Here is a 26,842-nt window from a genome sequence, read left to right on the forward strand (position 1 = left end):
AGATTAATTGCATGAATAACAGCTAACATTAGTAGTTTGCTAAAATCAGTATGCTTACTAAATAAAATGCACCAATTATACAGTGAGACTTTTTTTAAGGCTACTCTTCAAATTAAGGGGTTATGGCTTATGTTAGAACTATCAGTTAATCTGAATTAATCTGAATTAATGCAATCTCAGTTGCATTAGTGTAAGTAATACAACAGAAATTCCCACTTAAAAATATAAAACTAAAATATATTGCAACTTCCATCCACCTGTTTGTGAAATGTCATTTTCTGCTTCTAGAGTAGTAGCAGTACAGAATAATTTATTTCAAGTTTCAACATTGCTCTCTAACCTGTGACACCTGCGAACATTTGGTGTCTCCTTTTGCCAGATATGTTATATGAGAGGACTTGAATTAATAGAGGCATCTTAGTCTGGTGGAGATTAAAAGGCCAAAGAAAGATCCACTTAGTCTGAACTGCTCTATAACAATATACTGTGCACTATACACTGTGCAGTTATTTAAATGGTAAGCACATGCAAGTGCAGGAGGAACAAAACTGGAAGAATGCTGAGAAACAGTTACCGAGATTACATTAACTTTGCATGGCTGTGTTTTATCTGGGAGAATAAGAAGAAATTTTGTTGGCAGATGCTCTTTATACTGTTTCTGAGTTTCAGTCCCATGGAGTCACTGTAAAGATTGTTTAAATTAGGAATGACAAAAAATAATAAATGAGGGGGAAAGTTGGTCTCGAAGAAATATTTCTAATTTTCATTTTTTGCTTAGATAACTTCTGTAACATGAGTTTTATTTTTATATTATTACTCCTTTTTTGTTTCTAGTGGGAATGACAATATAGACTATATTTGCTCTGACATAAGTGATAATGGAGTAGAACATAGTATCTTTAGAAATGAAAGATACTTGAGATACAGAATTTAGATTATGAAGAACTGAAAAGTGCTAATTGGGACTGATTGCTGAAGGTGATGTACAAACATAAATATACAATTCTGGCCTTAAAAATCCAGGGATGTACAATGTGTGCAATTAATAACTTTATTCCTGAATAATAGGAATATAGTAAAAAAAAAGAGGTATGTTTTTTCTGTACTACTTGTTTTCTGGTCCTGACAGGAGAAGATTTACTATGGATTTCATAATTCTCTATTAACACTTTATTATGGATATACGAAGAAAAGAATTAACTGAAAAAAGATCTGGAAGATGGTATTACATTTTTGGGCAAAATTTGCATTTTTACCTGTAGGTGTGTCCAAGTCCAGACGTGTTCTTTACTGGAAACACAGGGCTTGGGTTTTCATTTGTTCTATTTTTAAATGGCTTCTTTCATGTTGGTAATACACAAGTCAGCATTTGCCTGAAACATAGTCAATAAAATCATAAAAATTCTCAGAACACGTAGAAATTTAATTTCTACCCAGTAGTAGTCAGCATAGTATGTAGTTCTGTTATTGAATGCTGAAGCACTTACCTAGAATGCCTTTTCTTTGTTTATGTAGCATGATCCTATTTTTTGCCATATACTGATAAGCTGAACTTAGTATCTGTGGAAGGGCATTTTCTTTTATGGACTTGTCATTCAGTTTTACTAATAAACCATTCTTTTTAGCTATACTGCAAGCCTTATTATCATTATTCACACACCCCTTTAGAGGCTGCTACAGCAGACCATCGTTAAAAGGTTTTATTTTTTTTAATTGCCATCAAAAATAAATTATTTAATCGTATTGAAGTTTTGGTAGAAGCTTAAAGGAAAGAGAGAGAAATAAGGTTCTTAGAGTTTTAAACTTTTTCTTTAAATTAAACATGCTGTTCCAAATTGAAAATGGTAAAACTTAAATCTGTAGTTAGATTTTACTTCGTGTAAAGGCATCTGCTACTTTGAAATTAAAGGGATTGCTCTGACTTAAAAGTGCCAAGCAAACAAGCTAGAACATACAGCAGTTTGAGTGCATCAGTGTGAATGCTCATGGTAAAAAGACCATGGAGGAATCTGTACAGGAAAGTACAAACCTCAACCTTACAACCCTTCCTCAGCTGAAAGACTTCTTATGGACTGTAGTGTAAGCCTGAAGACCTGTTCACCTTGGCAGACCTCTGAAACAATGCCACAGTGGGAGGAATAGCAGTACGCAATAACCTAATGCACTGCGCAATAACCTAATGCAGTTAAAATGTTTAGAAGAAATACATACCTGTTGCAGTTGCCAGCTGATTGATAAACTACCTTTTACCATTATATTTACAAACCAAAGGTAGCTTTCCTCAAATACCATGCAAGTGCTTCTGGCTTAGTGTACTGTCAATAAATTTTAAAGAAATAAGAAGTTCAGAAATTTTGGTACTGCTGTATTTTTGTGCTACACTCAGCCTCCTTTAATATATTTTGAAATCTCCAGCAAAACGTTTTACATATTGTTATTGACTGCTTTCCCTTCAAATTACAGAAACTGCACAGAAGAGAACTTTATGGCATACAAAAAATCATTTAGTTCTTTCCAGAATTCCAATCTCCAGTGTAGTTTCCAACTGTTTATATTATTGTCCACATCCAACTGGATATTGCAGATGACAGCAACATCTAAACACTATTTGTCTGTTACCTTAACGCGATGTGTTACTGTACCCGATTACATTCATTCTAAATTGCCCTGGCTTCTTGACTTGTGGAAGTGTTGTCAAGAACTCTAGGTGCTTGTCGTCAGAATAAGAGAATTTGTTCATTATAAGCATGTTTATTTTTACCTTTTCTATTAAAACCTAATACTTTCAACTTGCATTTTGTTGACTTCCTTATTACCTTTAAATTTGTTTCCTCTATTAAATAAGGGATCCAGCCATTACATTTAAAGCACAAGAACACTCCAGATTAAAAAGAAATAAAAAAGAGGGAAAATTTAATTGGTATAAAAGTTGTATAAATGAAGTTTCATATTATTTTTCGTTCAATAATGAATTATTCAGTGTTTTGGTGTTAATAATTTAACACCAAAGTAGGGTATCAGCAGGACATACATGGAATGGGTGGTAGTTCAAGTTTGATCTAAAAGGCTTGCCTTTGTAATGAAGTTGGGTTGACGCTTTGATCTATTTATAATGAGTATTCTAAGGGTTTACTAATTATTTTAAACCTGAAGAGAAATTCCTAGACCATTTTTCAGTTTGAAAGGAACCAAAAATAAAACTTGCTGGAAGGTAAAGGCAGAAAGTCATAAAGTTCAGTCATATTTTTTGAAGTTAAAGCACGACCACCTACTGGATATGGTTTCAGTGAGGTTTAGAGAGAAAATACTTTTTCCTTCTCTCTCCCCCCCCCCTTTTTTTTCTCTGACGTTTTATATATATACTTGTATGAGTAGAACTCTCCTGAGTAGAGATTTGGCATCCTTTATGTAGTGCACCCACTTAGAAAAGGTTGTAACTATGAAGTTGAAATGCTGAAAAAATATTATTTTGCTTTCTTTGCAATTATATTTAGACAGAGGGCATATATATTTCAGTTACCACATAATATTTAATCTATTAGAATACTTCTTTATAAGAAATTGGGTGATAGAAATTCACTTATCAAGGAAAATTGTATATAAAATTTTCATGATGACTTTGCACAAATAAAACTGTGCGTAATAATAATATAATAAGACTGTATCACTGCCTAAAACTTTGCTTCTGGTTTGAGAAGGCTTTTGGAAGTTACCATCAATTTGTTGTTGAACTGTGTTTAATTCCATCTTTAACGACAATATACTTGCTTCATGTTGTTATAGTGTGTTGTACAATGACTTCATTGTTTATCAGTGGTAGAAGTTTGTTCAAAGTTTGCAGATATACAGAACCAAAACACATCATTTTCTTATATGAGCATTATGAAATAAAAGTGACTAATCAGGTGGACATAGTACAATTCTCTAGGTGTGTATCTGCAAGCACTGCAGCTTGTAAGCTGCACAGTTGTAACAACTTAAAATTTTCATGGTGTTTGAGAGTTCTCAAATATTTCTTAAAATACTAGTTGCTAAGCTAGGGAGTTGATATATATTGGCATCATGCAAGTAGAAATTCATATAAAACAGTTCTGTACATTCTTGCTTTGAATCACTCATTTTAAATCTGGAATACTACATGAAGGTTTTTTACTGATTTTGTGGGAAATACTTGTTTTATGCAGACATTCTTTTTACTTAATAATCAGGATGAATACTTTGCATCTCTGAAAATATGTGTTGTAAGAAAGTCTGAAGTATTGTTCCTTAACTGACGTAAAATGGCGTGCTTCATTGTAGTATTTGGTAAATGCTATTTACATTATGTGAATTTTTTTTTTTTCCGTTTGCTAGGAAGCTTCCCAGTTTTAAATGGTTGCTGACTAGTTTAACAGATCTATAATACATATAATATATTTATAGTAAGTGAACCTCTTTTCATTGTTCAAATCATTTTTATTAGTAGAAAGGAAAAATCTGCCAAATAAGCCCAGTATTGCTAATAAAAATTATTTAAAATAGTTCTGAATTGCAGTTTTGCCCATCAAGGTTTTTTATTTGAGAATATTGGGTGGTATTAAAAAACTGACACTGACCTTTTGATTTGACAAAAATGTGAAGCTGTGAAGATTTTTTTTTTGATACTGTTAGCCTGCCCTGAGAGCTGAAAGTACTATGTTACTGTATACCACAAATCAAGCTTCCTATTTATACCTGAATCTTATCCTTGAGATTAAATTTTTATAGAATCATAGAATTCACACTAGAAGGAACTTTGGAAGGGCTCTAGTCCAATCTCCTTCCTGCTCAGAGCAGTAGTAGCACTGAATACAAACCAGGCTGCTTTAGGCTTTGTCCAGTTGGGCCTTGAAAACCTCGTCACAACCTGCTCCAATTCTTAATTATCCTAAGAGTGATTTTTTTTTTTCCTCTTAGTATCTAGTTAGAGCCTTCCTTTTTTCAGTTTATGACCCTGTCTCGTTCTTCCACTGTGCATCTCAATAGAGAGCCTGGCTCTGTCTTCTTAGGACCTTGCATACCGGAAGGCTGCTATTAGGTTCCCCCTGAAGCCTCTTCTCCAGGCTGAATATACCCTTTTCTCTTGGGCCCTTTCCACAAGGTATGGGCTTCAGCCCCTGACTGTCTTGGTGGCCCTTTGCTGAACTCACTCCAGTTTTTCAAGATCTTTTCTGTACTGACAGGCCCAAAATTGAATGCAGTATTTGAAAGGAAGTTGAGTAAGTGTTGAGTAAGGGGGAATTATCCCTTCCCTCTATCTACTGGCCATGCTGCTGTTGGCCCAGCCCACTGTGGTGTTAGCTTCCAGGACACACTGCTGACTCCTCTTTAGCCTACTGTCCACCAGGACCCTTATGCTTTAAAAGGCTTTAAGAACCTCAGCATCATCCATATTTACTGTCACTCTCCCCATTGAGCATTAGGCCAACATCTTCCTTGTTTGTTGTTCTACTACTGCTAACAATGGTAAAAGCACTTCTTGTTGCTTTTGATAGTTCTTGCCAGTTTCAATTGTAGTTGAAATTTGGCTTTCATATCACCATTCCTGAATGTCTGGCAAAGTATCTGTGTTTTTCCTTTGTTGTCTGTCTTTGCTTTCACCTCCAGTATATGTGCTTTTTGCACTGGATCTGCCTGAGTTCCCTGTGTAACTAAGCTGGTCTCCTGGTATGTCTGCTCATTTTTTTGGGTATCAGAATGGAGTACTCTTTTACTTTGGAAGGTTGTTCTTAAAGATCTGCCAGCTCTCTTCAGCTCCTTTTCCTTTCAAAGCTGCCTCATACAGGATCTCACCCACCTGAAAGAGTTCCCTGCATAAGCTGAAGTCTCTTCTCTTGAAGTCCAGAACTGTACTCTGCTACTTGTCTTCCTCTGTCTGCTCTGGATCCTCAATACAGCTATTCCATAGTCACCACAACTAAGGGTGCCACCAATATCACATCCCTGGCCTGTTCTTCCTTGTTGATGAGTAGTGGATCCAGGAGTGTGTTTGCTGATTATGTATTACAGTCTTAATTTGCTTCTATCAGCTTACGTTTTCAGTGGTCAGAAAGATGGCATTCTCAAATTATTTCCGTATGAGCTAACAGCAGAGCTTCATTATATATCCACCGTTTCAAAGAGCAACCCATATATCTAATGAACCTAATTCAAAGATCAGTTGTCCACCATGTCAAAAGACCTGTTGGTTTGCACACCCTCCTCCCGCCCTAAGTGCAGGAAGGTCTGGCATTAGTATCTGCAATGACTTTTTTAATTGCTACTACTGAAGTAGTTCATAAAGCATTGCATTTTAAAAGTTAGTGTTGTTTCAAAAAAACCAGTGTCAAGTTTCTCAGAGAAACTGAGAATATTCTAATTCAAATAAATGTCAGAAGTATTTCAAGTAACTGAACAACCGTGTTTATATCTTTAACTAGACTGCTCATCAAATAATATGTGGTACCTGTCACACACATACTTGTGTAACTAGACATATTTTACCAAATTCAGTGAAGTGTAGCTATTTTTGTTAATTAATTACTAACTTATCATTTAAGAAATTGTCACTGGGACCTAAATGAAATGGATAACAAGAGAGTTTGTTACAAATTCAAATGAATGTAGATCTAAGTGGCAAGTATGCAATCCAAGAATATTAGAATTAACCGATCATTTAATTAGCTGTACCAAGCAAAAAGTCAAGAATTGAAAAGATCTTTAACTGTTCACTCACAGGATTTCACTTCCAAGATGCTACATTTTAAAGCTGGATAACACATGTACTTAGCAGCACATTAATCTATGACTGTGCACTCTATTAAGTAATATGAGATTTTTCACTGTAGTTTTTACTCTAGCAATTAAGAGTTACTTGCTGTTGTCAAATGTAGTGTTCAGGTAGGAAAATGTATAATGCAATAGTATTAGAGACAGTTTATGCCTTTTATATAACAGAAAATTTTTGCTACCCAGTATTTTGGATTGATATAAGTAAGACTAGAAATAATGTAACAATGAATCTCTCACCAATGCCAAAATTAACATTGATTCTAATCAAATTAAGGCAATAGGAGTCTTGTCCAAGTCAATGGAGGGTCAATAGAAATCAACAGAATATAGTACAGGGCTATACTATTCTTCTAAAATAAATTCTTTCTCTATGCAATTTGCTTTATTGGGATTATACTAGGGTAAACTTTAGTTAATTTTATTTAAATACTGCTGTTTAAAAATCAGGTAGGAAACTGGAGGAAGAGGATTCTAATTTTCTCAAATGGAAAACCATTTTTCCTTCCATTCACATTTTCCTCCCTTTCTTTTCCACAAATTCAGTGGCAAAGGAGATATTTGAAGTTTACAGCATTCTGTCTGAATGACATGCAACTGGAAACCAAAGTGATAACAGAGTATTCATTAGAGTTTATTGGGCAAATACTATATTTGATTTTAATTTATTCTAATTAATTCTAAAACTTATTCATGAGTCCAGACATACTGTGGTGAGCTACTAGCTAAGGAATATACATTAAAAGAGAGAAGATTTTCTTCTGTGCTCCTTATTTTACCAACATATAAAAAGGGACAAATGGCTTATAGCTTGTACATATCTTCCATTGGCAGGTAGTAATTTCAGTCAGAATGATGATTAAATACATAGTATATTCGAGATACAAGTAGCTGTGCAAAAGCTTTATTCAGAAAATTTTTGGCTGTTTTGAATGTATGACTTTTAATCTTTTAAGCCAAATCTGTAGCTGTTATCATATGTTGTGTTCTAGTACAATAGCAATTTTACATAGTAATATATGAAAAATATTTTTAGCATTTATCATTTGTCTCAATACAAGAACACATTCATTCTTAAAATGAAAACAAAAAAAAATACATTTTTTTCCACCATGGCTTAAATACATACTGGTAATATATGACATAACCAAACATTTTTAGTTGATGAATACAAGATTTTACATGTTTATTTAGCAAGCACAGAAATATCCTCTACATAAATAGAAAAGCTTTAAAAAATTTTTAAAGCAGGAAATCCAGTAAGAACTGAAGTATTTTTCTCATTTTTATCACAAAAAGATAACAAACCCAATGCTTAACAACAAAATGAAAAAAAGAAGAGTTCACATACCAGTGATGACTCTAAAAGCCTGAGCAACATTTACAAATAACCTGTAGAAACCTAGGCTGCTCTCACTATTTACCATGTTATAAGCTCCCTGAAGACTACCATAATTAGTCTTCTCCCTTACAAGTGATTATGAGCACCTGCAATTTAAGAAAATATTTGTGTTTGAAATAGGATCCCCTGGGGTTGTTTTTTTTTTTTTTTTAGAACCTCACTCATTTGTTTTTAGAAGTTTTTTTCCACTAACTTCTACTCTTGGGATACGTTAAATGGAATGGAACAATCCTCTTTGATTACTTTCAAAACCAGATGAGACCAGAACCAACTCTGACAATGTTTTTTCTCCCCATGATTACTTTGGAGTGAGTATCATGGACTCAGGTAGCTGAATACTACCTGGTAAGAGAGGGAGATAAGTGAGGTCTAGATAGAGTGTGATCAGACCAAGAGTAGCGGACCAAGAGTAGCCTTGAAAGCTTTTCACATCATTCTTATTTGAGTCCTCTGAAAATTTCATAGCATATGCTATGTTGTATGGATCTGTATTAATTGCTGTATATAATTCCCTCCATGAAGGCCTTTTAAAAAATTGTAACAACCAGGAGAGTGGCAAGATGGCTGCATAGAAACTGCATTTCTGGGGACCCTTGAACCAGTCACAGAGGATACAGGGTATCTAACTAGATAGCCTTGATGTCCTGCTGTGGAAATAGAATGGTAGTTCATTTGGAAATTCTGTCTTGGGGGGTAGCTACTCAGCTATTCAGTAACAGAGATAGAGATTTTAAAAGTAAGTGGATCTTGATTTGAAGGAAGATTTTTGTTAAGGTAAGGTAACTCCAAACTTCACATTTTCTCACTGTTCTGTTACACCCTCTCTCAAAACAGACTATATATCACTCTTTGGGAATTATGTAATACTAGATATCAGAAGGTGGTTTTGGTACTGGAAACCCTTGTGCTGTGTTTCTCTATTCCTATATTCTCTATTCCTGTTAATTTGAATGTTTAACAGGTTGCACTCTAAAGAAAGAAACCGTCCATACCTGAATGTTAGTATTACCATTAAGCCCAAAGAATTCCTCAGTAAGAATTACTTAATAGTAATTCTGCTTAATGCAAGAAATTCACTGACATGATGAGCCACTAAGTCTTGCCCATTAATTTCACAAATCTAAAACATGGATATACCAGAAAATAATTTGCCTCAGTTTTTATTTTCACACACTGTTGAGAAGAACTATCTTAGGCTTCATTCCTACAGTACACCAGAGATTAAATTTTAGTTGTGTTTTGTTTAGTTTCATTTTCTTAAGAAATCTTACAATTTCTATGATCTTTCCACACTATGCATTGAATCACCAGTATAGTCTGATGGAACTACTTCTTTACATAAGCAAATGTCAATGACAGATAAAATCACTGAAAGTGATTTGGCTTAAAAAACACTTTGTTTTAAAGCTTTTTAGATACAGTTGATTTACTAAACTCAGATGAAGCTCCGTAAATGTCCTTAGAGAAATAGCAATGTGCAGCTTTAAGGCTTTGAGCCTGTAGGTAACGCACAAAGTGTTCCAGGACCCAGAAAGTCTTCCCAGGTTCCAGACTAAAACGTCCATCATGGGAATCTTTTTAGTTTGTGCTGATAAGAAATTCAGATATGACCTTTCTGCTTTGCATCCAGCTTTCACAGGAAGAAATGCCAAGTGCACAAGCTTAAAGGAGACACATGCTGGCATAGTCTTCAGTCTGGCTGACTGGGAGACCAAGACTCAACAGCTCTTGTACAGCTGAGAAACATCTAGATGGCTCTGATTTTCAGTTTCACCTCTCCTCTAATAAAATCAAAGACAATAGAGACACTATATTCTAGGAGTAAAATCATCAACTGTTTTTACGCTAGAGTAATTTCAGAATTTTTCTGCCTTCTATAACACATTCATACCAAACTAAGTAAAGGTTAATTAATATCAATCCAAGAAATACACTTGCTCCAGATAGGCCTCTTCTCTGTCTCATCATGTAAATGCTTTAGAAGAACAGGAATGGTATAAAGCTGTTTATATAAGTCTACGCTTGGCTCAGAGCCTACCTATAAAAGAAGGTCCTTTCAAGGACCCATGTCCATTCCCTTTAAGGTTTCTTAATGTTGTCAGAAAATTAGCTACACTTAGTACTCGTTTGACCTAATGAAAAGGACTGCATGCAAGCAAAGGGGCACAAACCTAGATTTCTCAACAAGAATAACAAATAGCAAGCACTGTTTTTTCAAAACTGCAGTGGTCCTGGCTGGATATGCTCACCTTGTAATCGTGTTCTCCCAAGAGTCTGACTCCCAAAGAAGTAAGGATACTATTGTAATGTCAAATCTGAGTTACTGTAATAGTGATTATTAAAAGTTAGCAGCTGTAATTAGTGGAGAATTTTGAAGCTGCAGTGTTGTACTGTCAGTTGTAACAGCTTTTAATTATCTTATTTTTTTCTTGAAAGTGATCGCCTTTGCTGAAGTTGACTGTGCTTTTATCATTTTTATTCTGGAAATAAGATGACACATTTAATATAATTTAGACAGAAATACTGTTATTACAGAAAACAATTGGAATCTGTGAACTTTTTAAAAGATTTTGAACACAGGAGACAGTCATAGTGCTTAGAGGGATTTTGTCATCATCCAATTAAAATACTCCTCCATTCTCTCTAATACCATTCTATCTGGTCTTAAAATGCATAAGACTAATTACATTAGCCCACAGAGACTTGCATGGCTAATACTATTGGCCATTTCCTCAAATAGAAGAATTATAAATGCTTAACCACTTTGCAAATAATACTGGTATTTCTACTGGAGGACTAGATTTGATATAGAGATATACTGTCATATCTAGCGTCTGCTTGTAGCAGAATATGCTACTCAAGCTTAGAACAGATGCCAGTGTTGAAATTGCAACTGCCAATTCCATTGTCCCTTCAGCCTTTAGTTCATCAGGAAACCAAAACCTTTTGTTGCTATTTCTAATCTGGTCTTATGCTGCGGATAGAATAAAGACAGAGCTTTATAGATTAGCCTTATACTAAGACAAGCTTTGTTACATGTGTCTTGCCTCCCTTGAAGTCCCTCCCTACCAGAAGAAATCCGAGAGATTTCTGGAGAAGAACTCAGGTTTTCAAGGACCCAAAGGAATGCAGTTGGTGTCAGTGCTAACTGTAAAAGCAAAGATTCTGAGTTAGCAGACTACTCCATGCAGCAATCTATGAAGCTAGATATGGTTGCAGAATTACTGTGCAGTACTATCATTTTTGGCAGGCTGCATCCGTGTCAATATGCATGAGCACTTACATGAATGAGAGAAGAGTCTGTAACCCAAGGGATGTTACACACTGATGACAACAACCAGGCACAGGTCCTCTACTCCAGACATGTAATTAAGATTGCGTTCTTTTACAGTTGTCATTCTGAAAGAAAGAGAATTGCTAGGCAGCAAAGTGCAAGCAGCACTGGGAGTGCAGCCGTTCCTGCAGCCAGTATTGATGTTTTCACTTTTTGGCTCTTGCTTCATAGTAGATTCCTCCAGATCAGAAAAACGGAAATTTCTGTTGGCTTTTGGAGCCCCACAAACCTGAAAATGAATCCTCACATCATGATTTATTATTAGAGACTGATTTAGCCCATGATTTTAGTTCTGGGAATGCTATCTCACCCCAGCATGATGAGACAGTAGATTGTACTCATGAATTTTAGTTTCGTATTTTATTACATTCATATCCAACTAAGAACCCATAACCGAAGAGATTCATGGCCATGTTATGATTTGGTTCATGTATTCAGTTTTTAATTATCGCAACCATTACTGGCTCTATTCTACATTCCCCAGACTCTTTAGGAAAGGAGATAAATACTGCTTCAAAAAAAATTTTTTTTGCTGTTATTAATGTTTGCGTAGGGATGATGTCTACCAAATCACAAAAGCAGAAGTCGTCAATCAAGCAGTAATGAATAAGTGTCCTTTATCTTTCTAATACATATATCAAGAAATTTGAAGTAATTATAGTGTTCACAAAGGATAATTCCTTTTTACTGTGAAACCCCAGAGTTTTAAAGTGCTACAGAGAATTTGAATCTACTGAATCTAAATATTATATGGAAAATGAACACAATTTGTCAAACCGAGTAAGTTTCAAATTTCTATTTTCAAACATATTCAGGATTTACTTCCTGTTCCAGACTGAGAAAAACACTGCTTGTATAACACCTTATAGGGATTTTTTTTAAATGTAAATGTCCATGAAGATAAATCTCATCAGTAGTAGATGCAGTGCAATCTAAAGGATGTTGGTTAGAATTGCACAGCTAAATGGCCACAGTCACATTTAGAATGTTCAGTATCTTGGAGAAGGAAAATCTTCTTGAAATACACTCTTTAGGTGAATTGTAAATAGGGGTAATTTCTTAAATTTTGGTTCAAAAGAAGTTTATTTCATTCAGTGTTTTTATTTCTTTTCCATATGGGGGTAAGGTGTTTGTGTGTGTGTGCTTATGTTCTAAACAAGTTTGCAAACTGAACCAGAAAGAGGATTTTGAGGTATTATGCTTTCCAGAGTAAATAGGTTTTTGAAATAATATATAACTTGCACTTTAAGAGTACTGGATAAAATTTTATATACTCCCAGTGCCGAGGGAAACTAAGTTTAGGAGCACTAAAGCATTGGTTCTGAATAAAGCATTTGTGATCTGACTTACTTTTAGAGAGACACATCAAGTTGAATAGTTGAGAAGCAGTCCGTAGAATTTAAATAAAAAAAATATTTTCAAGTATCGTCTGACAACTTTGAACACAGCCTTTCCACAGGCTAAAAATCCTACTATTTCTACAAAAGCACTGAGGGTAATTTATAATTGAGTAAAGAAAGAAAGTAGTCTTTTTTACTATGAGGGCCTATTGGCTGCTGCTTCAGATTACTGACTTTTCATTCCAGCGTAGAGGAAAGCAGTATATCACCAAGATGAAACAGAAAGCTTAATAAGCACTGTATCTCTTGATGTTTATGGAAACTTTGCCAACAATCTTAAAAGAAGCTGAATTGCATCTTAAGATAGTGACACAAATGAAATTAAGGGGAAAACACCCTTTAGAATGGTAATGCCAAACATCACATTCACACTATTAAAATCCTACTTCATTCTCCAGCTAATTATACTAAATGACAAATTAAATGTGGCTAAGGATAATTGGAGATCTTACTTGTAGAAAAAGACTAGCATTTATTTTTTCAGTAGTGGGTTAAAATACTTGGTGTTGAGAAATCTTAGAAGTAGTTTGATTACTTATGAAGTTTTTTATCTAAAGAAATTGATCTTTGTTAATAATAAAAAGGTGTATATCTATTCCATGTTTAACATGTTTATAGAAAATTGTCACAGTCTTGGTCTAAGAAAAAAAATTAACATCTATCCTGGTAAGTTAATATTCATATCCAGTTGATCAAGTGTGCTGTTAATTCTTGCAGAACATTTAAGATCATAAGATCGTTATAGAGTATTTGTGATTGTTAGGCACTAGGTGGCCTGCTTGCTAAAATATAGTGGTAAATACATCCACAAAGACAATATATAAAAGCAGTAGGTGAAAATAAAGTATCTTTAACTTCTAATAAAAGAAGATTCACTTAAACTACCTTATAACAAATTAATATATGCATAGAAATCTAAAGAAAATACAACCTACCTAAAACCAACTTAGCATACAATTATTTTGGTCTTACCTTGCAGGAAAGTAATTTTAAGTTCCTCTCTGTTGGAACAAAATTGGTTACTCATGTATATTAATACCAAAACATTCTTCTCTTCCTCTTGAGCCCCCCAGCTCCCCACCAGAGTGGGCACTGCTGAGATATCAACCTACATGTTCCTTTTTTTTTTTCTTTCTCACTACTGTAAAAGATCAAAGTTTCCCACAGAGAGAGGGGATAATGACTTGCCTATTCTCCAGTATCGTAATATGCCCTTAGTTCTCTTGAGGGAGGTTTAAAACTGGCAAATACAACGTAGTAGTAACATTGATTTTAAGAAGTATTTGGATTACTGTATTATGCTCAGAAACATAAAAAGACCCATATTAGTTATTGTTTCTAATGAGCAAATGTAACAACTCTTTTAATTAATAACAGTGAACGAGAAATTTGAGTATCTTACAATACCTTGCTGAAATTATTTTTTTCTTTTTTTAGTAGCTAAAGGGTAGAAGTGACCTGTATTCTTCAAGTCTTGCAACCTGAGTGCCTTATTCCTGTGCTGTCACAGACAGCTCTTTATCATGTTTTCATTTGTTTGTTGGTGACTCTCATTATTGTCAGTGGAAAGAGATACCTTGTGACTTGAGAAGGTGTGCAGCTCAGGCTTTTGGACATTGATTTGTTTTAAACAACAAATTGTATACATTTTAAATATTTACAACAATGAAATATTTCAATAACAAACCTTGATTAAAAATAGTACTGTTAAATGGTTAAATGATTAATCACAGATTAATTTCAATATCGTTATTCACCTTTTTATAATAATTTCAGTTCAAATGCAAATTAATGATAAATCAATGACAGACAAAATAATCATCTGAATTTAAGCTATCATTGATAGAACTCTAGAATATTAGCAGTCACAGAAAGTGCAAAACTTTTCAGTGTTCTCCAGAGACCATGTGAAAGGTATACATCTAAACCAAATACTGGAACATAATCTGCATTCCAGAGAACACTATTCTGGTCATCAGCTTAGAAGTTCACATTGCAGACAGATTTTAACTGGATTTCCCTAATGTACCTGTGATAAAACAACAAATGAATAAACAAACAAAAAGCGCTATGGCACTGATGTCTAATGGTATAAGAAAGGACACTATGTGACTAGGTTAATTACTTGTTTCACTTTCTCCTGAAACCTTACTGAAATGATATGAATTCAAGCAATGAATTCAGATGATTATATAGATTTCTTTAAGACACAAAAGATACTGAAATCTGGTGTGTGTGTGCTTTAATCTGAGTAAGAGTAGAATCGATCAGTAAATATGTTGTACATTATAACTGACGTCATATATTCTATGAAGATCTCAAAGCTTTTCTATCACAAGATAAACATTGTGTGCAGATAGAAAGGAGCTCTAAGTACTTGTATTTTAGTAATTTGATCAAAAAGTGTATGCTTCCACATTCTAGCTGAATCTGAACATAAACCTCTTAAACTGATTTTAAAGAAATGAGAGTATCCCTCAGGTTATAAAGAACGAGTCTCCATTTTAAACAATGAGGCATCCACTATGCATTGTCTGAGAAATAATACACATCCTCAGACTCTTGTCAAAAAAAACCCCAATTGTGATACATGGCACATGATCAAAAAAATAACAGTAGTGCTGCTAATAGCATTAGTGAAGGAATAGATGTGCTTGCTTCTACTGATGCATAGAGGAACATCATCTTGAGACACTAGATTCCCTCTAGGAATTCATTGTCTCTTGGTGTCAGAAAATAGATGCCATGTACTGCGTCACACGAAATACTGTGGATTTGTATTAGGTGTACAGACCTGCAAAAAAAATGGAGACCTAAGATGCTGTATCATACTCAAAATTTTTAACAGTGGCATATCTGAGAAAATTCAAAATATCCCATAATACTTTACAATGTATGAGGCTAATGCTGTTAAGTTCCAATAAGGTATACCAATAACAATAATCCACATCGTTCCCATTATGCCATAATTCTTTCCAATATTTTGGTCCTAATAACCATGTTGTAATAGAAATTGTGGCTACTTTTGAATACTGTGATATTTAAATACTTCCATTTCCTATACCAAAACAGAACATCTTTGAGAAATCTGGGAAATGTGCCCTAGCCTAGGGTATATAATGCAAATTTTATAGAATACAACATTGGTATTTTGACAGCTTGTTATCACAAGACAGCAAGTTTTCTTTACTAAAGACCACGGGCTTGAATTCTGCAAGGTATAAGCATCTACAATTTTACTTTAAATCAGCAGGCGTTCTTGCTGACGGTTATATAAACATTGTCAGCTGTTAAAGATTTGAAATTTTATTCTTTATTTATTTAATAAAAGATCAATATTACTAATTCTTATACTAGTAATGAGTGAAGCAGTTAGCCTTATCACTAGTGGTCTTTTATCTTGTAAAGTGAAATGCAATGACATCCCTGTGTCATTTGCGTTGATCTTAAGTGACTCAAAATGACTTCTGCTTATGAAGAAAAACATAACAAAAGCTAATGAAAATTAGTATTTTCTATCACTATCTGATGTGTTTTCATGACACTTCCAATGCAATCCTAATACAAACGCCTTATTTGCAGAAATAACTGAAACACCTTTGTTCATTTCTACTTGACTAAAACAAGCAGTGTCACCAAAACGTGAAGCATGATAACATTTACAAATGATACAATCCCATATTAGTTAGAGATTCTGTCTGTTGTGATTAATACAGCTAAAAGTTTGGTCTGGGTTTTGTGGTATTTTTGGTGCCCTTTTTCTGTCATTTTTAAATTTAAATAGTAAGTTATTATCAAATGGTGAAGTCACTCCATTTATATGCAAAACTAGCTTTTTCACTTGGGGTTACGGAGTACGGACATGACTATTAGACAAAGCAGAAAAAGAAGAATACAGATCTATTTGAAACTTTAATCTGATCATTGTTCACATTCCTTTAAGATTTTTCCTCATTTAATTCCTATTTTCTAATATTCCATTTTCTTCAGAAATGCTCAGCGTAGTGTCTCAATAATGATTAAACCAATCGTGCCCATAACCTGTCAGAAAATGCTCTTCAATATTACTTCTAAATATTTTTCCTTGAAGATCGAAGACCTACAGGACTCTTATTTATAGAAGTATGCTGATCTCATTATTAATGTGGTGATGTCTTTTTTTTTCCATTAAACAACCTTTTCAAGCTGTTCATCCTCTTACACTTTGTCAAAAGAATCCAGGAGACAGGGAGGATTGGAAATAGTATCCCAAACTTTCCTATTCTACATCAAAAGCCCCAGTCTATCCTATCTCAGTTGTGTCTAGACATCATTAGCAGTAGCTGGGCACATTGAGTCAATGGAAATGTATATTTCTAGCTAGAAATATTTTGTCCATTTTACAAAAACTCTTTTATTTCATACTGACTACTGACAAGTTCAGTGAGGATGCAGTGAAGAAATGCAAAACTGCACATTTTTCATTTGAGAACTGGTCTATGAAGGAGTCGTATCTTAGTTAAACTTACGCATCTTGGCAAACATTAAAAATACAATTTTTTTGATATTCTGTTAAGCATTGACTTTACGAAGGTATTTTAGTCAAGAGCTTGCTTTGTTAAGGCCTGACATTTGTAATAAAACCTAGAATGAGGTATTCTATGCTGACAGATCACATTCTATGCAAATATTTAATAAAGATATGTTACTGAGATACATAGGCTCACTTCATGCTTAAATTAAGGTTTAGTTTTGGCAGACTGTGTAGGCCTTACAGGAAGTACCACTGATTTCATTGGGCTTTGAATCAATTTAAGAGAAAATTGTTGATCTCATCCCCCACTTTTTTATTGTACCATCCCCCACCAGATTTATTGTACAGCAAAACAAAATTCAAAGTGGAGAATCAGGTCCTGCCCGACACACTGCTGTAACACATTTTCAAGTATCCTTATAATGCAGTTTCATCTGATTCTTTGACTCTGTTTACCAAGTATCTTTTGTACAGGTAGTCCCATTGAATTTTGGTAGTTGCTTAAGTCTAAAGAGCTATACCAGCTCCATCATTTCCACCGGATAATTTAGTTTTCAGCTCCCTTTCCAGAATCATTTAGTGTACTGCTCCTGGCAGAGAATTTCAGTGCTTTGAGAAGCAATCCATGTGTTTGCAGTTTTGTGATCTGTCAGGGTGAAAGGAGCTATGCACATCATAGAAAATATTTTACCAGAGCAGTTAAAATATTATGGTGATTTTTTTCTCCTAATAATAATAAAAAAATATTTTACATTTCGGCCTATAGAAAGTATGCAATTAAAGCAGTCCTCTTTTTATATACCAGTAAGACATAACTTTTAGTCACAAGAAATTTATTTAAAATATAGCAGCTAATTAATTCACCTTTCAAAAGCAGTTATATCTTTACTAGTCATGTATGAGTTAATATCAAGTCATGAAAAGTTCAGTCCTACTCCATTAATATGTAGTGTTAAATTAGATTTCTTTGCAGTTCGTGCATAACCTGCCATGCATCTTTTGTCTGAAAGTTACATCAAATAATGTGAAAAAATGATTTTGCAGAAATCAGAGTATGAAATAACTATTATTTTTATTATTGTTATCATTAATTACTTAAAATCAGGGTCATTTTGTGCTACAAACATACAACAAGGAGAGAATTCTTCCTTAGAAAAACTTGTAAGAATCAGAGTAATAACAACAGATAATTAAAAACAAATGGAGTTGGGTCACAAGGAAAAAATGAAAAGATGTTTCTGAATTCGATTTTTTAAATATGTATACTTTATATACATATTTTATATACATTTAAGGCCATGAGAGGTAAATTCATGCCTTTAATAGTGTGAGATATGAATTAGTAAGTAAGGCTTGATCTTAATCCTATTAACTATAATGAACTGGGATCAGACTCAGATGCTATTGCTCTCCCACTTAATACATCACAAGAGATCTTATACCAAATCGCTTTTCATTTTCTTTGCTATAATTTTCTGTAGTTAGTGGAGAAACGGTGGTTCACTTTTTCTCATAGATTTTTCTAATACCATGCAAGGCTGCAGCTGCTCTTCCTAATACCTTTTATGTCTATAGCACCGTTCATTTTGAAAGATCCCTAAAGTGCTTTACAGACTCTAAATACAGGGATTTTTTCTCATGCCACTTAAAGTCTGTACCAGCAGTGTTGCACTAAAGTAGCTTTGGGAAAGCAAGCACAGAATAATTTATCCAATTGAACCTGTGAAACACAGAACTATATGTAGGCCAGATTGTGATAACTTGGAACTTGCAGAGAGCATTTGCAGAGAGAATGCTTACTCACATAAAAATTTCCAAAAACTACAGCTTCCTTTTGTCCCCAATCTCTTTGACTGCCAGCTAGGGCAAAAGACTCCGTGCATGCCTATAGCACAGCTGGGCGGTATCGCGTTTACATAGCTTGTGTCTGATTAAAAGTGTCCCCCTTACCGGGTCTTGACTGGCAGCAAGGGAGGCTGCTCCGCTAGGTCCGAGGAGGGCGCGTGGTGGAAAATGGCGGCAAGTGGCAGCAAATGGCGGCAGGAGGCTGGGCGAGGGCGAGGGGGAGGCTTCCCCAGAGAACCTTCTGGAAGGGGAGGGGGAAGGGGAGGGGGAGGGAGCTGTGTGGTGGCCGCGGCCTCGCGGCTGAGGGGAGGCGGCGAACCGCGCAGGGAGCGTTATCCCGGCTGCAGCATGGCCCGAAGCAGCTGCAGAGGGGAGAAAGTGAGAAGAGAGCTTGTAAATCGTGGTATTTCCCTGCTTCTAACAATTTTTGGTGCGAGGCCTTCTGAAGCTAAAGATGGTAGGTTTGCCTTTGCGTTGAGGTGACAGGAAGGAGAGGTTTTCTGGAAAGGACCTGAGGGCCTGTAGGGGGAGCAATTAAACCTCTGAACTAGCTTAGATTTAATACAGACCTGGAGAAAAGAGGCTCACCTATCAAGACAGTGAGTGAAGAGAAATTTATTTATAATCCCTCTTTCAGTTCTGTCTCATACTGGGTTTTCTCTATAAAATGTTCATAGTTTTGGTTTATATTATAATAAGACATAGATGGGGGGGCGGTTGTGCTCACCTGAGAAAAGCCCATGTTGTCACATATGTTGGTTGGAAGAATCTTTTGTTTTACGTGCTGCAATGATTTATTCATCTTTTGTATTTAAATAGGGCTGGTCATCTGAAAACATCACCCTTGCAGTGAAGTTTTTTCTCGTATTCAGGCGGAACTTCCTGTGTTTCAGCTTGTGCACGTTGCCTCTTGTCATGGTACCCCTTGGAGCTTTCAGGGGTCATTTTAAGTTGTTGTGTGTTCCTGTGTGTATCCATGTATTACGTGTATTATCTTTGGACAAACACAATAATTAGACTGCTAGCTCATGAGAATTTCATACTGAGGATGGCGTAGGCAACCTCTAACTGGCAGCAGGGCAGAGCTGCAGAACCCATTATGTATAAAGCAGGTGATATGGACAATCACTGTTTCAAAGGACTTGATTCAAGCGACTATAATCTGATTTACTTTCATTTTGAAAAGCAGTAAATTAAAGTTGAAATGCATCTAATGATCACGTAGGTGATTTAACGTAACTTCTTAGTGTGATGTCACATTCTCTAGCCAGTGGCTTGTAGGTGAATGTTCTTTTGTTTACTTCAGCGGAAGTTTGATTTTCAATTTTGAAGTATAAACAGATTTTGTTCTATCAAGATCTGTTTATGCATCAAATCTGAAAGTTACAGCCATTTAATATATAAAAAAATGTATTCAGATGTACAAATACACAAATAAAATAGTATGGTATTATGCATTGCAATATTGGTAACTTGATTTTTGCTTTACTTGAATAAAATGTCATTCATTTTATTGGATTTTACTGAATATATGTTTGAATTGGCAATGCTATGTTTTGTTAGCTTTGGCATTGTAACATTCAGCAACCTTACAAGTGCCCCATTCCATCCCCATCCCCTCTCCCCACCACATACACTATAGTGTAGCCATGCTATCATCAGGGAGATCTTCGCCTTTTTTTGCAGGGTTTCTGTGCTCAACCTTGAGCTTTCTGTTCAGCTCTGGTGCAAAATTGTTTCGCTGATAATAGCAGCATCACCAGTATATAAATAAATTTGATGCCACATTGTTACAGTTTTCTGAAATAAGTCACAGGGTATTTTTTTTAAATGTGTACCGAGTGGTCACTAGATATGTTTTCCCAAACGTAGGCTGTACTTATCATTTAAATAAAAAGAAAGAAGATTCAACTTTATGGGGATTCATGTGGAACAGTTACCCCTTATGCCATATGCCAATGTGACTGAATTCAGTTTGTTCATACAGCATGATTACTGTCTGTGTATATTTATAATTCTGCTCAGTATTTCCAGCATCCTGATACAAGTCCTAATAAGCAATTAGCAATTAGTTGCAAACTAGTCCTAGGAATATAGAATTCTTAATGCGGTAATAAAATAAGGTGTCCTTGTTTTCTGTAACCTGACTTCTCATTTGTGTGACTGCAAGAATCTACCTTTTGATCATTAACTTTTTATTTCTTTAAGTAAAGAGTATTTCCTCCCCTTCCCCCATGAAAAAGTAAACAACTAAAAACTATTTCTAATTTAGTTAAGACTATGAATCAGGAAAGCATGGAATCTGAAGCAAATTGTGGATCCCGCTCAGTTTTTTTTTTCATTGACTTCAAGTGTATGGGGTGGTGCTTTCCAGTGGTGGTAAGAATTTCCAGTTTATTTTGTTCATCACTGGGGGGGGGGGGGGAAGTTAAAGAAAACTCACTCAAATCAGCATCATCATAATAAAAAACAGCAAAAGAGCAAATCAATCCTTTTCTGAACTTAGATGAAATAATGTGAGGGAGTGAGTTTGAGAGCCTTGATAATGTATGTTTCTCTGACAGGTAAGTCTTTCTCTTTGAATATGATCATGAAATATACGGACTGGATTCTGCAGATAAATAATGATGGTTGCAAAATAATTTGTTTGAAATGGTATGAAGTGTGAAAATAAGATAAAGGTAGTTTGCTATCATTTGTTTCTTCACCCTGAAAAAAGACAGTGTTTCCTGTTAGAAAACAGCTTTTCAGTGTTTCTTGTTGTCATCTTAAATGGTAATAAATGTATCTGAAGGGTATGCTTGCTTTTTAGAACAACTTTTCTAAAAAGTTAACTTCAGTTAATTTAAGTTAACCAGTTTGCTTCTTGAACATGAGGTGAAGAACAGACGCTCCTATTTTCAGCTATATTACTGATTTATAGCTGTTATAACTGTTAAAAAACAGAAAAAGAAAAAAGCCAGCAATACCAAGAAAGTCATCTACCTAACAATTAGCAGTTGAGGTCTACAGAATGAAGTTGGTAACCATGTCAGCGTTAAACAGAAGAATTCAGAAATTCAAAACTTCTCTCATATGGCACAGAACTGCTTGGTTATCTGTAGACAGTATACATCTTGTAGGAAGCCTTTGCAAACTGGAATAGTTACAAACAGCTCATATTTCGGTTAAATGATTTTCTGATCCTACTACTGACTGACGAAGTGAGCCCATGTGACTTGCAGATACTTACAGGGATCTTCTGCTATGAGAAACACTGATTTAGCAGTGTCTTAAATGCACATATTTAAGAATCTATTGTCAATCAGCAGCAAAAGAAAGGGTTATTATATTGAAAAAGTTAGGTGTATTACCTCTGAATTTGTACACTTAATTAAAATAGTTCATGAACATGAAAAAAAGAATGAGAATGATATTTACAGGGTTTCCTCTGTGTTAGGATTGTAGTATTTGGATAGTGATGCAATTTCAGACTTCAGTGTAATATTCCTGAGCTCTTAAAATAGTCTACATAACTTTTTCCTCAAAGCTTGATAGTGTTGTAGTGATACTGTGTACTACTTATAACATTGTATATAATACAAAGTATTAGCAAATCTTTCTTAGTCTTAGTTAAATTTGAACCTTAGTATCAAGATACAATCTTTCATTTTTATCTGAAGTGAACACCTGGTCTCTTTACTGCATTTAATACTTTTCTGTGGTCCTGTTAAATAAGACATAGCAGTCCAATCCTATAATAAAATACAGGAATTTTGACTCAGGTAGGACCAGTTAGTATTCTGTAAAAGAACAGATTTGGAATCTATGTTTACATCATACTCCATTTAGGTAATTATAGTTTTTATTTTCTTTCTCCCTGTCAAGTTACGATTTGACAGCTGCTAAACTGAAGAAATGATAATATTTAGGTTATGTCATTGGTATTTAGTGTATCGGGCAAAAAGCATGTATATTTTAGTGCATAAATAGTCAGATGAAAGACAGAATTCATAATTGTTCTTTCCCTATTCTCTACTTCTACCCTTCATTCTGTCCATCAGAGGCATTTACCTTCCTAGCTCAGAAGTCAGCAGTACAGACATGAATGTGTTCTTTTGAAAGCTGGGAAAATGCTTTGGCAAGCTTAATGTTACCTTATGTTAAGTAATTTTGTTTGTAATTTTTTTTTAAACCACCTTAAAAGTGTTAGTGAATGTTTGGGCGTATTAAAGGTGCTTTACAGATGGACTACTGTATTTAGCCTTTTGTACTTTTTGTACCTTTTTTTTTTCTTTTTTTTTCTTTTTTTTTTGGTGTGTATACAGTTATGAAGAAAACCTGCTTCCACATGTTGTCCTATCACTCTGCCTTTTTGCTCAGCATGTGGTTTTTGGGTTTGGGTTTTTTTTTGTTCTTTTTACACCTGGCTTTCTTAATTCACCTCTAACTTTTTCCGCTGTTACCATTCATGTACTTGCTTCTGACAATTACTCTTAGTGCCCTGTTTTGTCTGACTTTGTCATCTCCGTTTGTAATTTCTTTAGCTGTTCTTTTTTGCTTTTACATTTGTGTATATATTTAGAGCTCCCACTTTCTAGTATACGTGTGTGCACTGTGTGAATATGTAGACAAATATAAGAAGTATTTTGAATTTTGTGCACCATTAGAAATATTCTGATATCGTAACTATTTTTTCAAAATGATCGTTTGTTATTAGAGTGCCTCATGATGCTGTTTTATTTGCATTGCTGTTGCCATAGTATTCCAATCAGTTCTGTGACACAAATGTCAGACATCATACCACTATGACCATACAAATAAGTTTCTTTAAGAACAACTCTTTCACTGTGGCATAAGATGTTCCTTCACATATCTAGAAAGCAAGTTTAAATCACACTGGAATTTTTTTCCCCTTAAAGGACCATGGCTGTGGTTATTAAAGGTTACATGCTCCTGCAGTTCAAGAATTACAAATTATTGTTGGTTGTTTTTCAACCGCAAGACTAGACGGTTTTCTGCAAAAGCTCCTAAGCCTACTTATTACGTATCTATGTCCTTTATTTGTTCAGGAAAATCTATGGTGATGACAGACAACATAAAAGCAATGTTAATGTTTATCTAGCATGGTATATAATAATACTATTCTGTTATTTTTTGGTTTTATTGTATTTTGATATGACACTAATTTCTAACAGAATTCTTCAGCTTTATTTCATAAACAAAATATGCATAATAATGTAAGGTTAGGAAATTTCATCCACAGGTTGGGAGACAAACCTCTTGAGTCCTGCGCTTGCTGTTTTATAAACCCTAGAAAATCCGTTGGGGTTATAACTGTCTCTTACTGGATTACTTACTAGTTATTTTTAATCTAAAATATCTGTTGGTACTGTCACTACCTTCAGAATGGATTTGGAAAACTTTTACTGAAGTTTTTAGGTTGTTAGACTTAAGTGCTCATCCTGAAATTGCCTTATAAAACTTCCTTCATAAAATGCAAACTTTATTTATTCAGTATAATTAAAATTTCCTGTAACCTCCAAACCAGAGTGAGAGAAGAGCAAAGTAGCATTTATTGCCTTATTAATCATCAAAATATATTGAAGTATAAGAGTAGTTAGTAGATTATATGTATCGCTATATAACATTTTTATATTGTTATAATTTATAGGTAATTTTTATATCAGTGCTGCCACCAAGTAGTTTAACACAGGTACTGGAATTTGGTTTATTTAAGTGTGTTTTAATCCTCCTGCTCAGAAGTGAACTATAGGTTTAAAGTATTACTCCAGTGATGACAGAACATGGTATATTTTTCCAATTTTACAGTATTGCACTTTATTTCACTTTTTCTCCACTACTGGAGGTTAATGCCACTTTCTGGTATGTGCAGAACATGCCACCATTCTGAAATGTTTTGAATTGAACATTTAAATATCAGCTCTTCGCTGTAACCAGAACATTTTTATTGCTATTGTGCATGGAAATATTGTAAATAAATATATTTTAACAGTAGTGAATATAAAAATGTATTTGCTGAAATTATATCTTCTTGCTGCAGGTTGAATATCTGTGTGCAATTCATTTAGGAGGTATGATGATTATTAGAGTAACACCTCAGCTACAAAAAAATTGTAGCAAGTATATTTGCACGCCATTGTCACGATGCTTTCCTTAAACTCATATTGTTGCCATTAATAATCAATATCTGCTGATGTTCCTTAATCACATATTTGAAAGAACGTTAACATTATAATGGATTTGTAAAAAGCTGTTTATACTGTACTGTTCCTTCACTCCTGAATACCTATCTAGTGTTGTATTGTGCCTTAAACTGAATTACCAAAACCCTGCAGATGTTGATATCTATGCCACATAAACTGCATATCCAGTTTTCACCCACAAAGTGATCCTTGATTAATTGATTTACTGCAATGACCAGTGTCTTTTTTCAGAAGTGAAGACTTGCGTAGTAGAATTTTTATTTCATGTTGCTTCTTTTGTATAATCATGAAGCCAGAAAATGCTTTACAGTTAAATCATGCTGATGTAGAAAGATACACTTTGCAGTGTTAAAACAAGTTGCTTTATTTGTTACTTACTCCCAGTCAGAGGTAGGTTACTACTCCAAAGGTGAAATGGAATAACTATGTTAGTGTTCCTAATCTACTTCACTGCAAAGTCAAGCATGTTGACTGAAATTACTCTTAAAGTGGTGTTGCTGAAAGGTAGTAACTCACAGGTAAAAAGAATTACTGGCTTCAGTAATTTCTTAAACTACTGCAACTTGATCTACAAGAGTAAACAAATTTATGCTATAAAATTGAGAGTAAAGTCTGAAAAGACAGCAAAAGAAATTTAAATTTTTATATGAACAAGGAAAGAATGTAGATCAGTTAGTAGCACAGGTACATGAGAAGCAGATGCTGAGGTGGTATGAACTGAAATTTCATTGACTAAAAATTCTTTTCAAAGGAACCTGTTGAACATTTATGCTACACAATGACTGTCTGAGACTATCTTAGATTTTGTAAAGGCAGAATTACCCAAATACAGAGTATGCCACATAGCATAATATTCTCTTCGCTTCTGAAAGGTTCTGAGATGAAAGCTTTTATCTTTATATACCTGTAATACTTTCCTGTTTCTACTCTGCAGTATGTTTGAGGTTTTTAACAGTCTTGGGGGGAGAACGTGTGGTTGTTTAGAAACTGCGCTGAAAAACATAAAACACTTTTTCATGCCCAAACAAATCCATACCTCACTTTAAGGGTATTCATATCCCAGAACATTTAGTTTATGCAAAAGCGAAGTGGATTTAGAATGATAAAGAGCTTATTTCAGGTGGTCTCCAGGAGATGTATTAAATACTGTCACATATCAAAGAGGAGATATTCCTGAAAAACTCACTACACCCCCAAGGAAGCATAATAAATTAGTACTGTAATGGAAATTAATGACACATAGCTGGCGTGGAGGTAGGCAGTTGAAGAACTGAGACTATTACAAGTTTATTCTTGTTGCTAGGAAAAATCTGTTATCTTTAGTTCTGGATTGAAAACTTGAGATGTTCAGCTGTT

At 34.6% G+C, this 26,842-nt stretch overlaps 1 protein-coding gene across 2 annotated transcripts in view; it reads left to right on the forward strand.

Annotated features, from left to right (window-relative positions):
- Positions 1–26,842, forward strand: part of PCDH11X (protocadherin 11 X-linked) — a 512,224-nt gene that overhangs the window by 23,840 nt on the left and 461,542 nt on the right. The window lies entirely within an intron of this gene.

Source organism: Rhea americana, unplaced genomic scaffold (genome assembly GCF_003343005.1).
Source record: "Rhea americana isolate MKP2758 unplaced genomic scaffold, rheAme1 scaffold_6, whole genome shotgun sequence".
NCBI classification, from domain to species: Eukaryota; Metazoa; Chordata; class Aves; order Rheiformes; family Rheidae; genus Rhea; species Rhea americana.